Here is a 12832-nt window from a genome sequence, read left to right as displayed (position 1 = left end):
CTCAGCCTAAATAAACTTTTCCCCCTTTTAATATTTCATGTCACCCAAGGCTGCCAGATACAGCTGGGCCATGAAGTGTACATTCTGAAAAGCTCCATTCTATTGCCTTTATCCAAAGTCTTTGCAAACTGTGATGGACACAGAATTTGAGATCTGTGTCCTGCTTAATGTGGACCAAGGTAAGAGATATTAGATGAGTTTTTGTCTATTCTTACAATTTCTTGCCTTTCATCAAACAACCAGGCAAGCCCTTTGGCCTAATTCCATATTAGAAACAGTATAAAATAAAGTACATTAATTATAAAATGCTATACTAATATATTACTAACAAATTTGAATATTCTGACATTTCCTTAATTCACAGTAATTTGTGAAAAATATTCTCAATAAAAGAATAAAAGAGTGAATGTCCACCTGCTTCCCCAGCTCCTTTCTTTTTTTCTAAGGAAAAGTGCCCTGTTTAGAACTATTCTCCTGGGAAACATAGATTTTTACTCCAGTCAACTCCCAGCTCAGTTAATTACCTCAATAGATTGCAATAGGAGTAAGTCTATAGAGCTGAGGGCATGATGCCTCCTCTCCATGTGTTAGTCCAGAGAAGCCCTGACCTAGCCCCTTGGATCAACCACCATTTAGAGGCTGGAAAGCAGTGTATGCTCCTGGAGTAGATCTTATTTTACGTTCACCCAAATGGGGTCAAGTTCATGTTTTCCAAGACATATTTGTAATGTGAATGGAAGCCTGATAACTGAGGCAGATGATGACTTTCTGTGTTCACCTACAGGATCAGAGGTGAGTAAACTCAGTCACCCATTTTTATTTGCTGTTGAAAGAGTGCAAAAGTTTCCTGTATTTGCTGTGACAATGGCATATGACTTACAGATGCTTTGAGCACATCAAATAACTTCTAGGAGTCACGAATCTGAGAGAAAAAAAACATCTTAGACTAAATTTTTAATGCCAGGAGCACTTCTAAAATTGTCATTTGTTGGCCAACACCTTTAGCTGGAAAATTAAAATGGGAAAGAAAGAGAGACTACATACATGCTTCCTTAACTCCACAGCAAGAAGCCAGGCAAGAAGACACAATTCCACCTAAAGGCTCTCCAGAAGAGCAAAAGAATTGGCAAATTTGGTGCAAATGCTGTTTATTATCCTCATGTTCAAATTTTAATTTCTTTTAGAGTTATTCTAGAGGCAGTCAATTAATAATTAATATTACTTAAATCATCTTTTGGGATATCTCAATTAAGATATGGCAATTCACAAAATTATCAAGAAAAGATAAAAGAGACTCAGTGATTTGCATAAATATAATTTGCTAAAACAAGATTTGATTGGAATGCTGTTAAAATGTTAGGATCCTATATGCCACACATCGCTACAGTCCTTTTTACACCAGCAATGCCCTGAGTTTTGCTCTGAAGACAGCTGCTATAATTTTTAAGGCCACCTAATCATTTTCCTTGAACATTCCTCAGACGTAAAAGCTATTTTCCACACTTTGTTTCCATAGATACAGTGAATTTTTTATTAATCAGAATGATAGCCTGCAAATTGCTAAGCAAATACATCATCAGCAAGCAGTTAACATTCCACGCTGTGTCTGTTTAAACAGGGTCCCTCTCTGGTCACATTTAATTTTGGACAATTAAGGCAGAGTGGAGGTGGACAGTGTGATATTTTCTAAATGGAGATTTTAACACTGTGGTTCAAGACAGAAACTTGGGTCAGTTAACACTTAATGCCACGGTTACAGAGCACACTGAGAAAAGCAATCAGTTGCTGCTCCAGGGAGGAAAAATCCCTGTCAGGGAGACCAAATTAAAGCATCATTTCATCCAAGAATTTGACTAAATTGAATTTTAATCCAGGAAAGTTAAACAGATAAACCAAATACCAGAGGGGAAAGAGTTCTCACTCTATTGAGTTAAACCAAACAAATCTGGAAACATGCATCCAAAGTAAAAGCTCCAGCATCTTTAGCAGAGACAGTGATGTGGGGTTTTTTTCTGTCTGTCTGAATAGACCAGTGAAGCAAAACAGATGGGCTAATAATTACTGCTGGGTTAAAGTTGCTACATTAGCTTTCCTGGTCTGAAAAATCTCAGCCTTGCAACTTTAGCATATAAAGTATCTGAAAGACTTTGAAGAAGTGGAAGGACTCAGAAGTATTCAGAACTCAGAGGCTTTTAAAAAAAAAAATTTAAATCATATCCACAAACAGTCTCTCTTCCCTTTATCATCTCCAAATATCTGAACTGCTTAAAAAGGAGAATGAGTTGATATCAATATTTGCAGCAAGTCGAAGAAATAAAACAAAGCATGGTTTTGTAACAAAAAGAGGCAAAATGAAGGGCAGCGCAGAAACACAGTATTAAAATTGGCCCTCCCTGAGCAGTGTTCACAAGATATGTACTTGATCCTCATGTTAAGTGTCCAATATTGAAATATTGCAGCCCATCTCATGTACTTCTGTAGTTACATTTATTGAATAAAGCAGCAGAATGTTGGACCTTCCAAAACAGACACATACCTAGGGATGATCTGAAGCAAAACAAAGCTTCATTTAGGTTTGTGACAGAGATAATTTCCAGTTTCTTGGTGTTGCTGTGGTTAATGTATCTGACATTATGTTAGTCTGACAGTTGTTTTTATTGCAACTTCTCAAGCAAGTCCACCACCAGTGGGCAGATATTGCTATGGTAACACAGCACAAGGGCAGAAACTTCTGAAGTTGTTAGGCAACACAGTGCCATCAGCTGCTGATGTTGCTTAAGTTTAGTGCAGCTCATGTTGTCTGGAGTCATCTAATCAGGTACACCAAAAACAGAGCTTTCAGCAAAGTGATGTGGAAACAAGCTGTGATAGAAAATTTTTAAATTATAATACAGAGTGGGGGAAAAAAATAATAAAACAGAAAGGTGCCTCACTTTTCTCTTTTGCAAAATCCAATATAAAATTGTAAATTGGTTTCATAGGTTTTAAAATGCAGGGCATGTAATTCTTAATAACACTTATATAATTAGTTGGGAAAACATAATGCAGAATTTTTGTTCTAATTTTGTAAAATGAAAACTTTGAAAAGTATTTTTACTTTAGAACGCTCAGTTCATATCCCTGCAATAATTTTAATTCAGCCTACAGTGGTCTATAAAACAAATCTTAGCAACTTTCTTGATGAAGAAAATTCTTCACATAGCTTAAGGAGCAAAAATCATCAGTAGAACTGCCCTTCATTTCGGCAATCACAAAAGTTAAGAAGGCTTCAGAGAAGTACTTTCTCTCACACAGGGAATGGCTCCTGTAGAGGAGTGAAGCACCTGGCCAGAGGAGTGTGGACAAGCTCATTCTGCTGCTGCCACGTGCTTGCTAAGTGCAGGAAAAAAACCTTCATCCTTTCATTTTGGTGCAAAAAAGCAATAAATTCAAACACGACTTGTAAAGCAAGGATTAATCAGCGAACGACAAATTATTATCTAAATATTCTGTTCCAGCTCTCTTCAGTATAGTGAGCTGAGTATATGCTTATAGCTCTGGAAGGAGGACAGAGGCAGTGCTAACACCTTGGAGAAGTGTTCCTCTACATGCAAAAGGAAATCCTGACCGGAAACATTCAGTTTATTGCTAATTGTCAAAGGAAATGGAGAACAGGTAACATCACAAAGGTGACTGTGAAAAAGAATAAATGTGCAAGTGCAAAAGACTGAATTAGACTGAATGAAAAGAGTTCAGGGTTATGTTGGGGTTTCTTTAACCTACAGCTTACAGGCACGCAAATGATTTTAAACTGCTGTAAGACACATTAGGTCAAAGTGTCAGAGAAACTAGTTTTGACACTTCATTAAATGTGGAGGGGTTTCTTTGGGCCTAATGCAGCTAAAAATACTGACTGGTTTACCCACTGAAGGATCCCAGCACTAGCCTCCTGCAGAGGCGAGCACAGAAAATCCAAGTGAAGGCAACTGCAGATGCACCTACTTAACTCTTCAAGTAAAGTAAAAATAAGATCCATTACAACAGTTTTCAGAATTATCTCCTAGACTCAATGAAACTCTCACATATTAGAGACCTTCTGTCCTCAATACCTTAAGGACTGCAGCTCTCCAATTTTCTTAACTACTCATAGTACCATTGCAACACTACTTGTTTTAACTTTACCCAAAATATCCTTGCAAAGCTCAGATGTCCCTGCCTGAACAGCTGCAGCTCTCTAGCAGGAGTACCTCACCTGATAAACAGATCTTTTTGAGGAAAGTGACAATTTATTGGAGATTTTCTGTTGTAACATTTGAAACACAGCAGCTGACACAGAAAAAGTAATCATTAATGCAATAATAAGTGTTATCTAAGGTAAAAATTATTTCAGGCTATAGATCCTAGAATTTCATGACTGATATCCATCTCAGCCCCACCTCACCCCTTTATTTCGCAATCACTATCAATTGGAGAATTATCTACTGGCATTAAGTTCATATGGAAGGAGAACAACTTCAGCTGCCTTTCCCTTTAAGAAAAAAACCAAAACAAAACAGAAAACCCACCTTTTTGAAAAGTCTCCGAAAATTCTTTTCAGCTAGAAAATGATCCAAAGTATAAATATCAATTAGTTTGTAAAGTCAGACTTCAACAAACCATAAGGGACCATGAGGGAAGTTCCTTAATCTGCCAGTGAAGCTGAGGGTCAGCATAATTGTAAAATAGTTATTAATTCAATTATAAGAGAGAGGATTTGTTTTAATGCCAGTGGGACTAACAGGCTGCAAAGGTGCCCAAAATGTTAATATTTCAGTAACTACTTTTTATTTCGTATTTCATTAATGCTACTAATTATAATGTGAGTCATGTGAATCTATATGTGTCTCATTGATGACAAAATAATCGACCTGCTGAAACATAAAAATGATGAGCTTCGGCCTTATTTCTTTATTGCATCATTTATTTCAGCAAAACAAACTAAAGACATCCACATAATAAATGTTTTCAAACAAAACCAACACTGAGTCTAAACATCTATTAAATTTTGTTTAGAGTTCAAAAATGAATCCAGGAGGATCCATTGGCATAGTCTGTTGCTGCACACTCCCCAAACATTTATTTTGCATATATGCATTTACTTGGCAGTTTGTGCTATTGAAAATATAAGTGAAGAATATAGAACAACATGCAGTGTGTGTGACATTAAAACTGTTTTCTCTTACCTTTTCTTCTAATTTAAGTAAAATCACTATGACAAGTTCAGAGACCTTTTTCTCTGCTCACTTCACAAGGGAAGTAGCTATTCTTGATCAGTTCTGCAGACCAGATTTTCCAGAGGCATCTGCAAAATGCTAGACACCAATATGGATATTCTTGGGTCTCTTCCCAATTCCTTTAAAGTCAGTAATGAAATGTAGTTCTGCTTAGTGGTAGAAAAATCAAAGTACTTAGTTGAAAACCAAATTTTAGAGAATGTTTTAGTCTTCAAGCTATAAAATCTGCAACAAGGTGATGCTTAAAACCATCTTTGCTCTCATTGAAGGTACTGAGTGACAGTGATGGAAGCCTGTAATCCATATACTTAGCTCAGCATGCCAAATTCAAAAGTCATTGTTTGCATACTTTTTTTTTCTCTGACAGGCAAGGCTTCAGTGTGCTGAAGATTGACGATCAGTGAGTCCCTTGTTCAATGGTACAGAACCCATTTTTGGGTCCCCACCTTTGCTGCAGTGACCTCAGCCCATAGGCTCCTGGGAACACATTCGCTTTTTCAGGATTTTACATCTTCTTGTGCCTCATAGTCAACAATCAGTCTTGATCTTCACCACTCCCAACAGATGGGCCTCCAAGTTTCTAACAGAAATGCTGACCCATAGAAGCACAACCTTACCTTTCCCAATATTAAATTTCCTATTGCTATTAATTTGTTTCACAAGGTCATGAAATTGCTTTTATGCAATATGTTTATCATCGCCCTCAATATTTTGTATCTCCTGACTTCATAGCATGAATAAACTGAAATCAGTACATTCCAACTTTTTGTGCTACAGATATTAGTAAGACCAAAGTCCAACACCAGGCTGTAGGCTGATATTTAGGAGCAGTATCTAATAATCTCACAGTTTTTACTTTGCCTTGGCCCAATTTTGTCTCTGTTTTCCTTAACTGTTTGTATCCAGATGAGATCGCTTAATTATCCTGTCCTTCAAAAATGTGTTTAAGAGGATTTTCTATTATTATTTTGATAACAAAGGCATCTGCAGTCTGCTTCACTCCCTTTCTTCAAGTTCAGTTATATTAAACGTCAACTCATCAAATTACATTAAAAAAATTTTGCAACCCATGGCTATCAGGTATCTGGAGAGGAAATAATTTTATCCCTTTTGGGTGATCATATTAAAATGTTTTGGTTTTCCTACCAGATGTAGAAATCCTCATTTCACACAGTTATTTCTGCTAACCACCCTTTTTTTGTGTCTACATCCTTACTAAAAACTGAAGCCAAGTATTCAAGTTTGGGGGCAATATCCACATCATCTTTTAACTCCAAATAGAAAATATCTGTTAACAGAGAATAAAGTCGAACATAAAATTACATGTTTATGATTTCATTTCAGATACAAATTGTGAAGCAAATGCTGTTTCTCCTGAACCCTGAAACAATCACAGAGACATCAGGAATGGATGCCATTGAGATGTGATTTTAGTAATTTGTAAGGACAGAAGAAATTGCTTTAGGGACAAAAGAACCAGCTGAGGAGAAACAGCTACTTAGTTCTAATTAAATAGAAAGATAAGTAAAATGAGTTCTATTATGAAGATTCATTTCATAAGTGTACAAACTGATTATTAATGGAATGATTTGGAAATTAAAAATTCAAATATGGAAGAGCCTTGGCATTTCTTTCAATTAATGATTCTCAAACTCCCTTTCCAGTGAACTGTCACGCAGTACTGAAGTGTAGAACAGGGTCTCTCTTATATAAGGGGCACATGTATAGGACTGGCCATATGGCTGGGAAAATTGTAAGACATGAATTGCTATTTGCATCTCATGGATGTAATATCTGCATTTTTTCTATGGGAAGCATACATTTACTTACATTTTTAGCTGCAATATATAAGGGTGGACAAATATACATCAGAAGGTAAGTCCACAAAAAATTCTATGCCACACCTTTAACTTCTTTTGATCGCCTATAGACTTCACTAGCAACTCTTAAGAGAGCTACTCAAGCTCTCTGCACACACATAGATTGTTGCTGCTGCTTGGGTTAGAGTACAGTCATTCATGACAAGGTTTTATATTGAATTTGCGCTTCAAACACAGAGCAAACAGACAAAGATCTGCCTAGAATTAAAACAGATCTGGTACAAAAGTCCAGGCTGGCTCTCTCTATTCATTGTGCACAAGAGAAGGAATAACAAACTTGTGACCCTGGTTTTCCCTACTGCATGTCCTCCAGCTGAAGGCAAGCCTGTACCCACACTGCTGAGGCTCTGGATTAGAGCATTGGTGGACACAGCCACCACGAGGGCAGGTCCTGCCCCTGCACCAGCACGTCCTGCAGGAGCTTTGTGTGCACCACAAGCACCTCCAGGGGTTCCAGTACCTGGGCTTTACCTACACTAATTCACACAATCCACAGGGCTGATCTCCATCTCACTAAGTGACAGTACTACAGACAAAACTAAAAGTCATACTAAAATCAGAAATGACTCACTAAAGCAGCAACTGCACCAATCCTGAGTTCCAAATGAGAGGATTTTGCTCTGGAAGTTAAACTGCAGTCCACAGTACAGGAGAGATGAGAAGACAACAGCAGAAGAGGAAAAGTGCTCTCGAACAGCAAGATTCCCTGCAAACATTCTATGTGAGTCATAAGGAATTATTCTTAAGATGAGTGGAGAAAGTTGAGTCATAAATTACTCATCCACTTACCAGATGGGAGGCAAGCATATATGAAATTTGGGACTGCCACTTAGTGAACATCATGAGCCGCTAGCTCCCAGTCTGCTACACTTCCTGACACAAAACAGGGAGCATACAGAGTGATGGAAGCAGAGGCAGTATACACACCTTCACCTTCTGGCTAAAGTGTATTACAAATGAAAAGTGTTTAGAATACAACTTCCATCTCCATTCAGCTACCAAGCAAGCAGGGATGTTAACCTGCCTTATCCAGACAAGGCTCACATCTTAACTTTTACACACCTGTAAGAGGTAGAGAGTAAAAATTCAGGAAATGGAAAAGATTTTGTCATGTCTGCTACATTGCAGGTAACTCCTTAGCCATTAAATACAAATAGGTGATGTGCTACCAAAACAAAAAAGCTCATTAAAGACTGATGAGCAAAGATAGACATCTGTAACCTTCCAGAAATCTGTAACAGTTCCAATAAAACTGGAAAATCAAGGCAGAGAGAAGGCAACAGCTACTCATCTTCTCTGTTGCTTGCCAAATTTCAGGATTATGCACTTAAATGTTTCAGAACCAGAAATCTCAGAAAGCAGAAATACCAGCTTGAGAGTGTGGATTTACAGCGAATTTCAAATCCCTTAATTTGACCCCCTATTCTCCACACCGAAGGCCTTTCTGAGCTGCCTGTGTACATTCTGGGAAGTCCATAACACCCAATCTAGTCCTTGAAGCCTTAAGCAGTTTTCTCTGACTGGAAAGCGCCTATAAATCAGCTTCAAGCTGACATCTAAAATAAAAAGCTCATAGTCGCCCATCGTTTTTCAGGGTCTGACAGTTCAAGGTTGGTCAAGGGCACATCAGCCCTATCTTACTTGTTTACTTACTAATGTCATAAGCAACTTAATCAGACACAGCTGTAAGGTTTTTGTCTTCACTCTTATGGTACAAATTATGGACCATAATGGACCATTCACTCTTATGGTTCCAGATTTCACCTGAGTGACAGCAGCAGCCTCCTTGGCAGTGAGTTATTCTGTAGCTTTAACAGGACAGTATTCACTTGACATATTCTTGCATTGGGAGTTAATGATGTAGCTTTTTTGGCAATGAAAAGCATTTGGAAATCAGGGTTTGCCAGGTGCCACTCTGGACCTGAATTTAAACCTCAGCTGTGGTCACTCTATAGATGGGTATGTCCTTCCCATCACAGTACAGATACCCTACTATAAGTATGGAACAGATTTCCATAATTCCACAGTCAAAATCTCCACATTATTTCTCGTCATAGCCACAGAAATCAGTTTGAGAAGTATTCCAGTATGACCTAATATACCATAAAGTTCACAATATTTGCTGGAATACCATACATAATTCCTGATAAAAGCATCAGCATTAAGTAAATTCAGCTACAGAAGGGGTTTCCACAGTAACTAAAAAACTCTCAGATTAAAGTCTTTGCTGGTCTGTGACACTAAATAGCACTGCATATATTCTGACCAATCCAAAATTACTTCCCAAGGAACTTCAACAGTTACATGCAGTTTTTCTCTTCTCCCACTGTGCAGAAAGGTTGTGTTTGTATGCATTGGTTCCTTGGGAGGTACAATATCACAGCCACAAGGGAATGGATTTCCTTACATAACAACACATCCCTCATGGTACCAGGCCGTCATCAGCAGCACCTAACAGGTAATTTGAATACGAGAAGTTAAAATAAGAGATTAAACCTTGCCAACCACAAAATTATTCTGCTTGTGAAAAACTCTTTATCAACATCTGGAGTACAAGTTTTGTTTTGACTTTACATTTAATAAATAATTATTAAGGCCCCCCCCAAAAATACATTGGCGTTATAATCTGAGATCCAGCTATATTCCTGAGCCCTCTCTTTCCTTTCTTCCATGGGGACAAATCCAAACCAGTGGTTTCCATGATAAGTGTTTGAAATATTTGAGTAAAGTTCAATTCAAGTAAATCCTCTATTTTTTTTAGATTTATTTATTCATCACACGTGGAAAAAGAAATACAGAGAATTTCCCCCAGGACAGCAATTTTGTTAAGAAAAATATAATCTTGACTGAATCACTCCCTTTCTTGAAAGAGGAGCCCTTAGTACTAACTAGAGTTCTCTCCACCCACTTCTTCAGGGCATGGAATTTCTCTATATCTACAATTGCAACTCTGAAGCTTAAATTACGATTAATTATTTCCTCATTGCATTATGAAGGTCAGTTTAAAAAATGCAATATGCAGGTTCTGATGGGAAGAAACATCTACAGTAATGGTGCTCAAACACAGGGACCTTGACGAGAAAATTCCAGGTAATCTTTCAGTTTACAGCTATTGGACTCAATTTCTCATTCCAAGTCTGTTGGACCTGAGATCCACAAAGGGACATAAAAATATGATCTTCATGGGTCATAATTGTCAAAAGTTTATTTCACCACCAGACCTAGAGGGACAGGTGGCCCAAGCACTCATTCACTGCTATACTTAAAGATTTTTTTTTTTGCACAAAAGAACAAGAAACAGAATGTACATAAGAATGTTATTGCAAAGTAGCTGGCTGGTTTCCTAGGAGAAAGACAACTGCATTATCACCTATCTTCCAATATTTGCTTCTGGCATTTTGTAATAAGGCAACAAAACAGAAATACTGAAATATTGGATTGGAGAAGAGATTTCATGCAGCCTTTCTTACTCTACAAGAACCCCGAAAATTCCAGCTGACCACCTGAAATGTGATTTTTTCAGGCATTACCATTGTGTCAGGACTATCACCTCACCTTTGTTAAACAAACATTTAACTTTTTGCCTTAAAAGACTTGGGAATTCACCTGACAGATGTGAAGAGTTCAACCTATTTATTCAACCTTGGACTCAAGAAATAAGTTCTCCTGAATTGGAGTTTGCTTAGCAGACTCCTGCTAAATTATCCAGGAGATGGTGTTTGATTAAAGCACAGTCCTGGGAGCCAAAACACCTGGAAGGTATTGCTTTTTTCCTCTTCCATTGAGCCCTACCTTAAAATAAGTTGTAATGCTTGTGCTTTGGCTTTTTTATCTGTGAAAGATGGAAGCATAAAGCAATTCAAAACAGTACTCAAGGATTTCAAATCCATATGTAACTACTGGAAGTGGAACATAAGGAAAAATAGTTAACACTGGTTTTGAACTGAACACTTAAAAACATTAGAAATAGAAATTTACAGAAACTGTCAGAATAACAATTTCTCTTTGACTGCTCAGAGTGTCAACCTAGTTAAAATCTTCAAAGATTCATTGAAATCCTCAGAAAAGTGACCTCTCTGGCAGAACAGGGGACATCAGAAACTCTGGAAAGAACTTAAATGTGGCTTCCTGAGTTAGCCTCTTCCTCTCTTGTCCAAAGACAATCCAGTATTCACTCTCTTTTCCTCAATTTTACTTTAAGGTACCAGAAACTAAGTGACTCCAAAATAAACTGGAGTTTCTTTAAGCCTGGAGTATGTTTTACTAGAGAGCAGATACTACAAAACCAGCCAGTGGGAGCCAGGTTGCCTCCTAAAGCTATCTGGAATGAACACGTGCTGCTCAGATTAAATGCAGCCCTTGATATGGCCACCAAAGATACATAAAGCTACACAGGATCTAAGGTCTCCTGCTGTTGGTAATGACTCATATCCTGTATTTTTCACATAAGACTGCAAGTTCCAGCTATTTATGGCGCAGCCCATTAAAAATTTCTTTTCATGAAGAAAAAGCGCTGTCAATTGCCATTCAGGAGTTGATGTAGGAGGCCAGCTAGCATGTTAGAGAAATTACCAGAGAAAAATACTATAATCACAAAGAGCCAAATGTTCCCTCTTGAGCCCTTTGAGACAGCAGATGCATAGTCATAAGCAGAATCTTTTGTCTCTGAAGATTTTGTTCATACACAGATCACCAAAGAAAAAAAGAAGGATGGAAAAATATGGTATGAACTATTACAGTCCACTCAGTTCTGTGCTGTGTATCTGTGACATATCCACTCTTCCCTCCGTTCTGCCCCAAAATAGAGAATGTGAGCATACTGATACCACTGTGGAACTGGATAGGGAAGGAGCAGAGCATGTGTATGTACCTGCTGCTAACTCACATTGTACTCAACATCTTTCAGGAAAAAGGGCGAGGGAACACTACTTAAATGCAAAGCTACAATTTACATTAGTTTGATTAAAAACTTAACTGTCTAAACAAAGAATTATTTGTCCAGTTAAAATGCACTACCAACATTATAGTTCAATTTTTACTGAGTCAAAACTGAGATACACAAGCTTTCTACTATCTACCCATTTCTCTCTGATGTTATGCTCAGCTTTCCACTGCCCCTTTGGGTCCTAAGGTCAGTCATTTCAGTCTACAGGAATGTTATAGTGAGACCTCAGTGCCTCACCCATCTCACCCACTGGTGAGATGGTGTTGATGGGGAAGAGGAAGGGAAGAGTGCTTTCTTTCGCAAAGAATACGATATTACATCAATGATTTCTTCCTCCTCACCCTATGGACCACTTCAGACTGTTTTTATTTATTTTGTAACATGTTTTTACACATTATTCTTTCATCAGGTGCTTCTACCTAGTAGTTATTTCCAAAGAATTTTTTATACAGTGGGAAAAGATCAACTACAGAATTACTATACCATAGAAAGTTAAAATAATACCCACAGTTATTGCTGTCAAATTTCAGTTGTGAACTGACTCAGCAGTGTATTACAAAAATTAAAAGACATTTCTAGGTAAAAGTGCTGCCCTTTCTCCATACAAGTGGAATAAATTTTAATAGATGCCTTGTTTTTTCCGTTATAATTTCTGACTAATTTATTGTATCTAAACACTTCATATTTCATTATACATACAACAAGAGTTCCCAGTTGCACAATGGAATCAGTTTCAAAGTAGTCCCTCACTGCTC

The 12832-nt window shown here is 37.6% G+C and overlaps 1 protein-coding gene across 1 annotated transcript in view; it reads right to left on the bottom strand.

Annotated features, from left to right (window-relative positions):
- The window catches only part of PDE1A (phosphodiesterase 1A), a 179370-nt gene extending 171557 nt beyond the window's left edge, over positions 1-7813 (bottom strand). The window contains exon 1 of the mRNA XM_048309070.1: positions 7704-7813. The gene's annotated coding sequence lies outside the window, so the exon portion shown is untranslated. The remainder of the gene's footprint in view (positions 1-7703) is intronic.
- Positions 7814-12832: the final 5019 nt, after the last annotated feature.

The sequence above is a fragment of the Corvus hawaiiensis genome, chromosome 7 (assembly GCF_020740725.1).
Source record: "Corvus hawaiiensis isolate bCorHaw1 chromosome 7, bCorHaw1.pri.cur, whole genome shotgun sequence".
NCBI lineage: Eukaryota > Metazoa > Chordata > Aves > Passeriformes > Corvidae > Corvus > Corvus hawaiiensis.
This window is presented reverse-complemented; position numbering and strand designations above follow the sequence as displayed.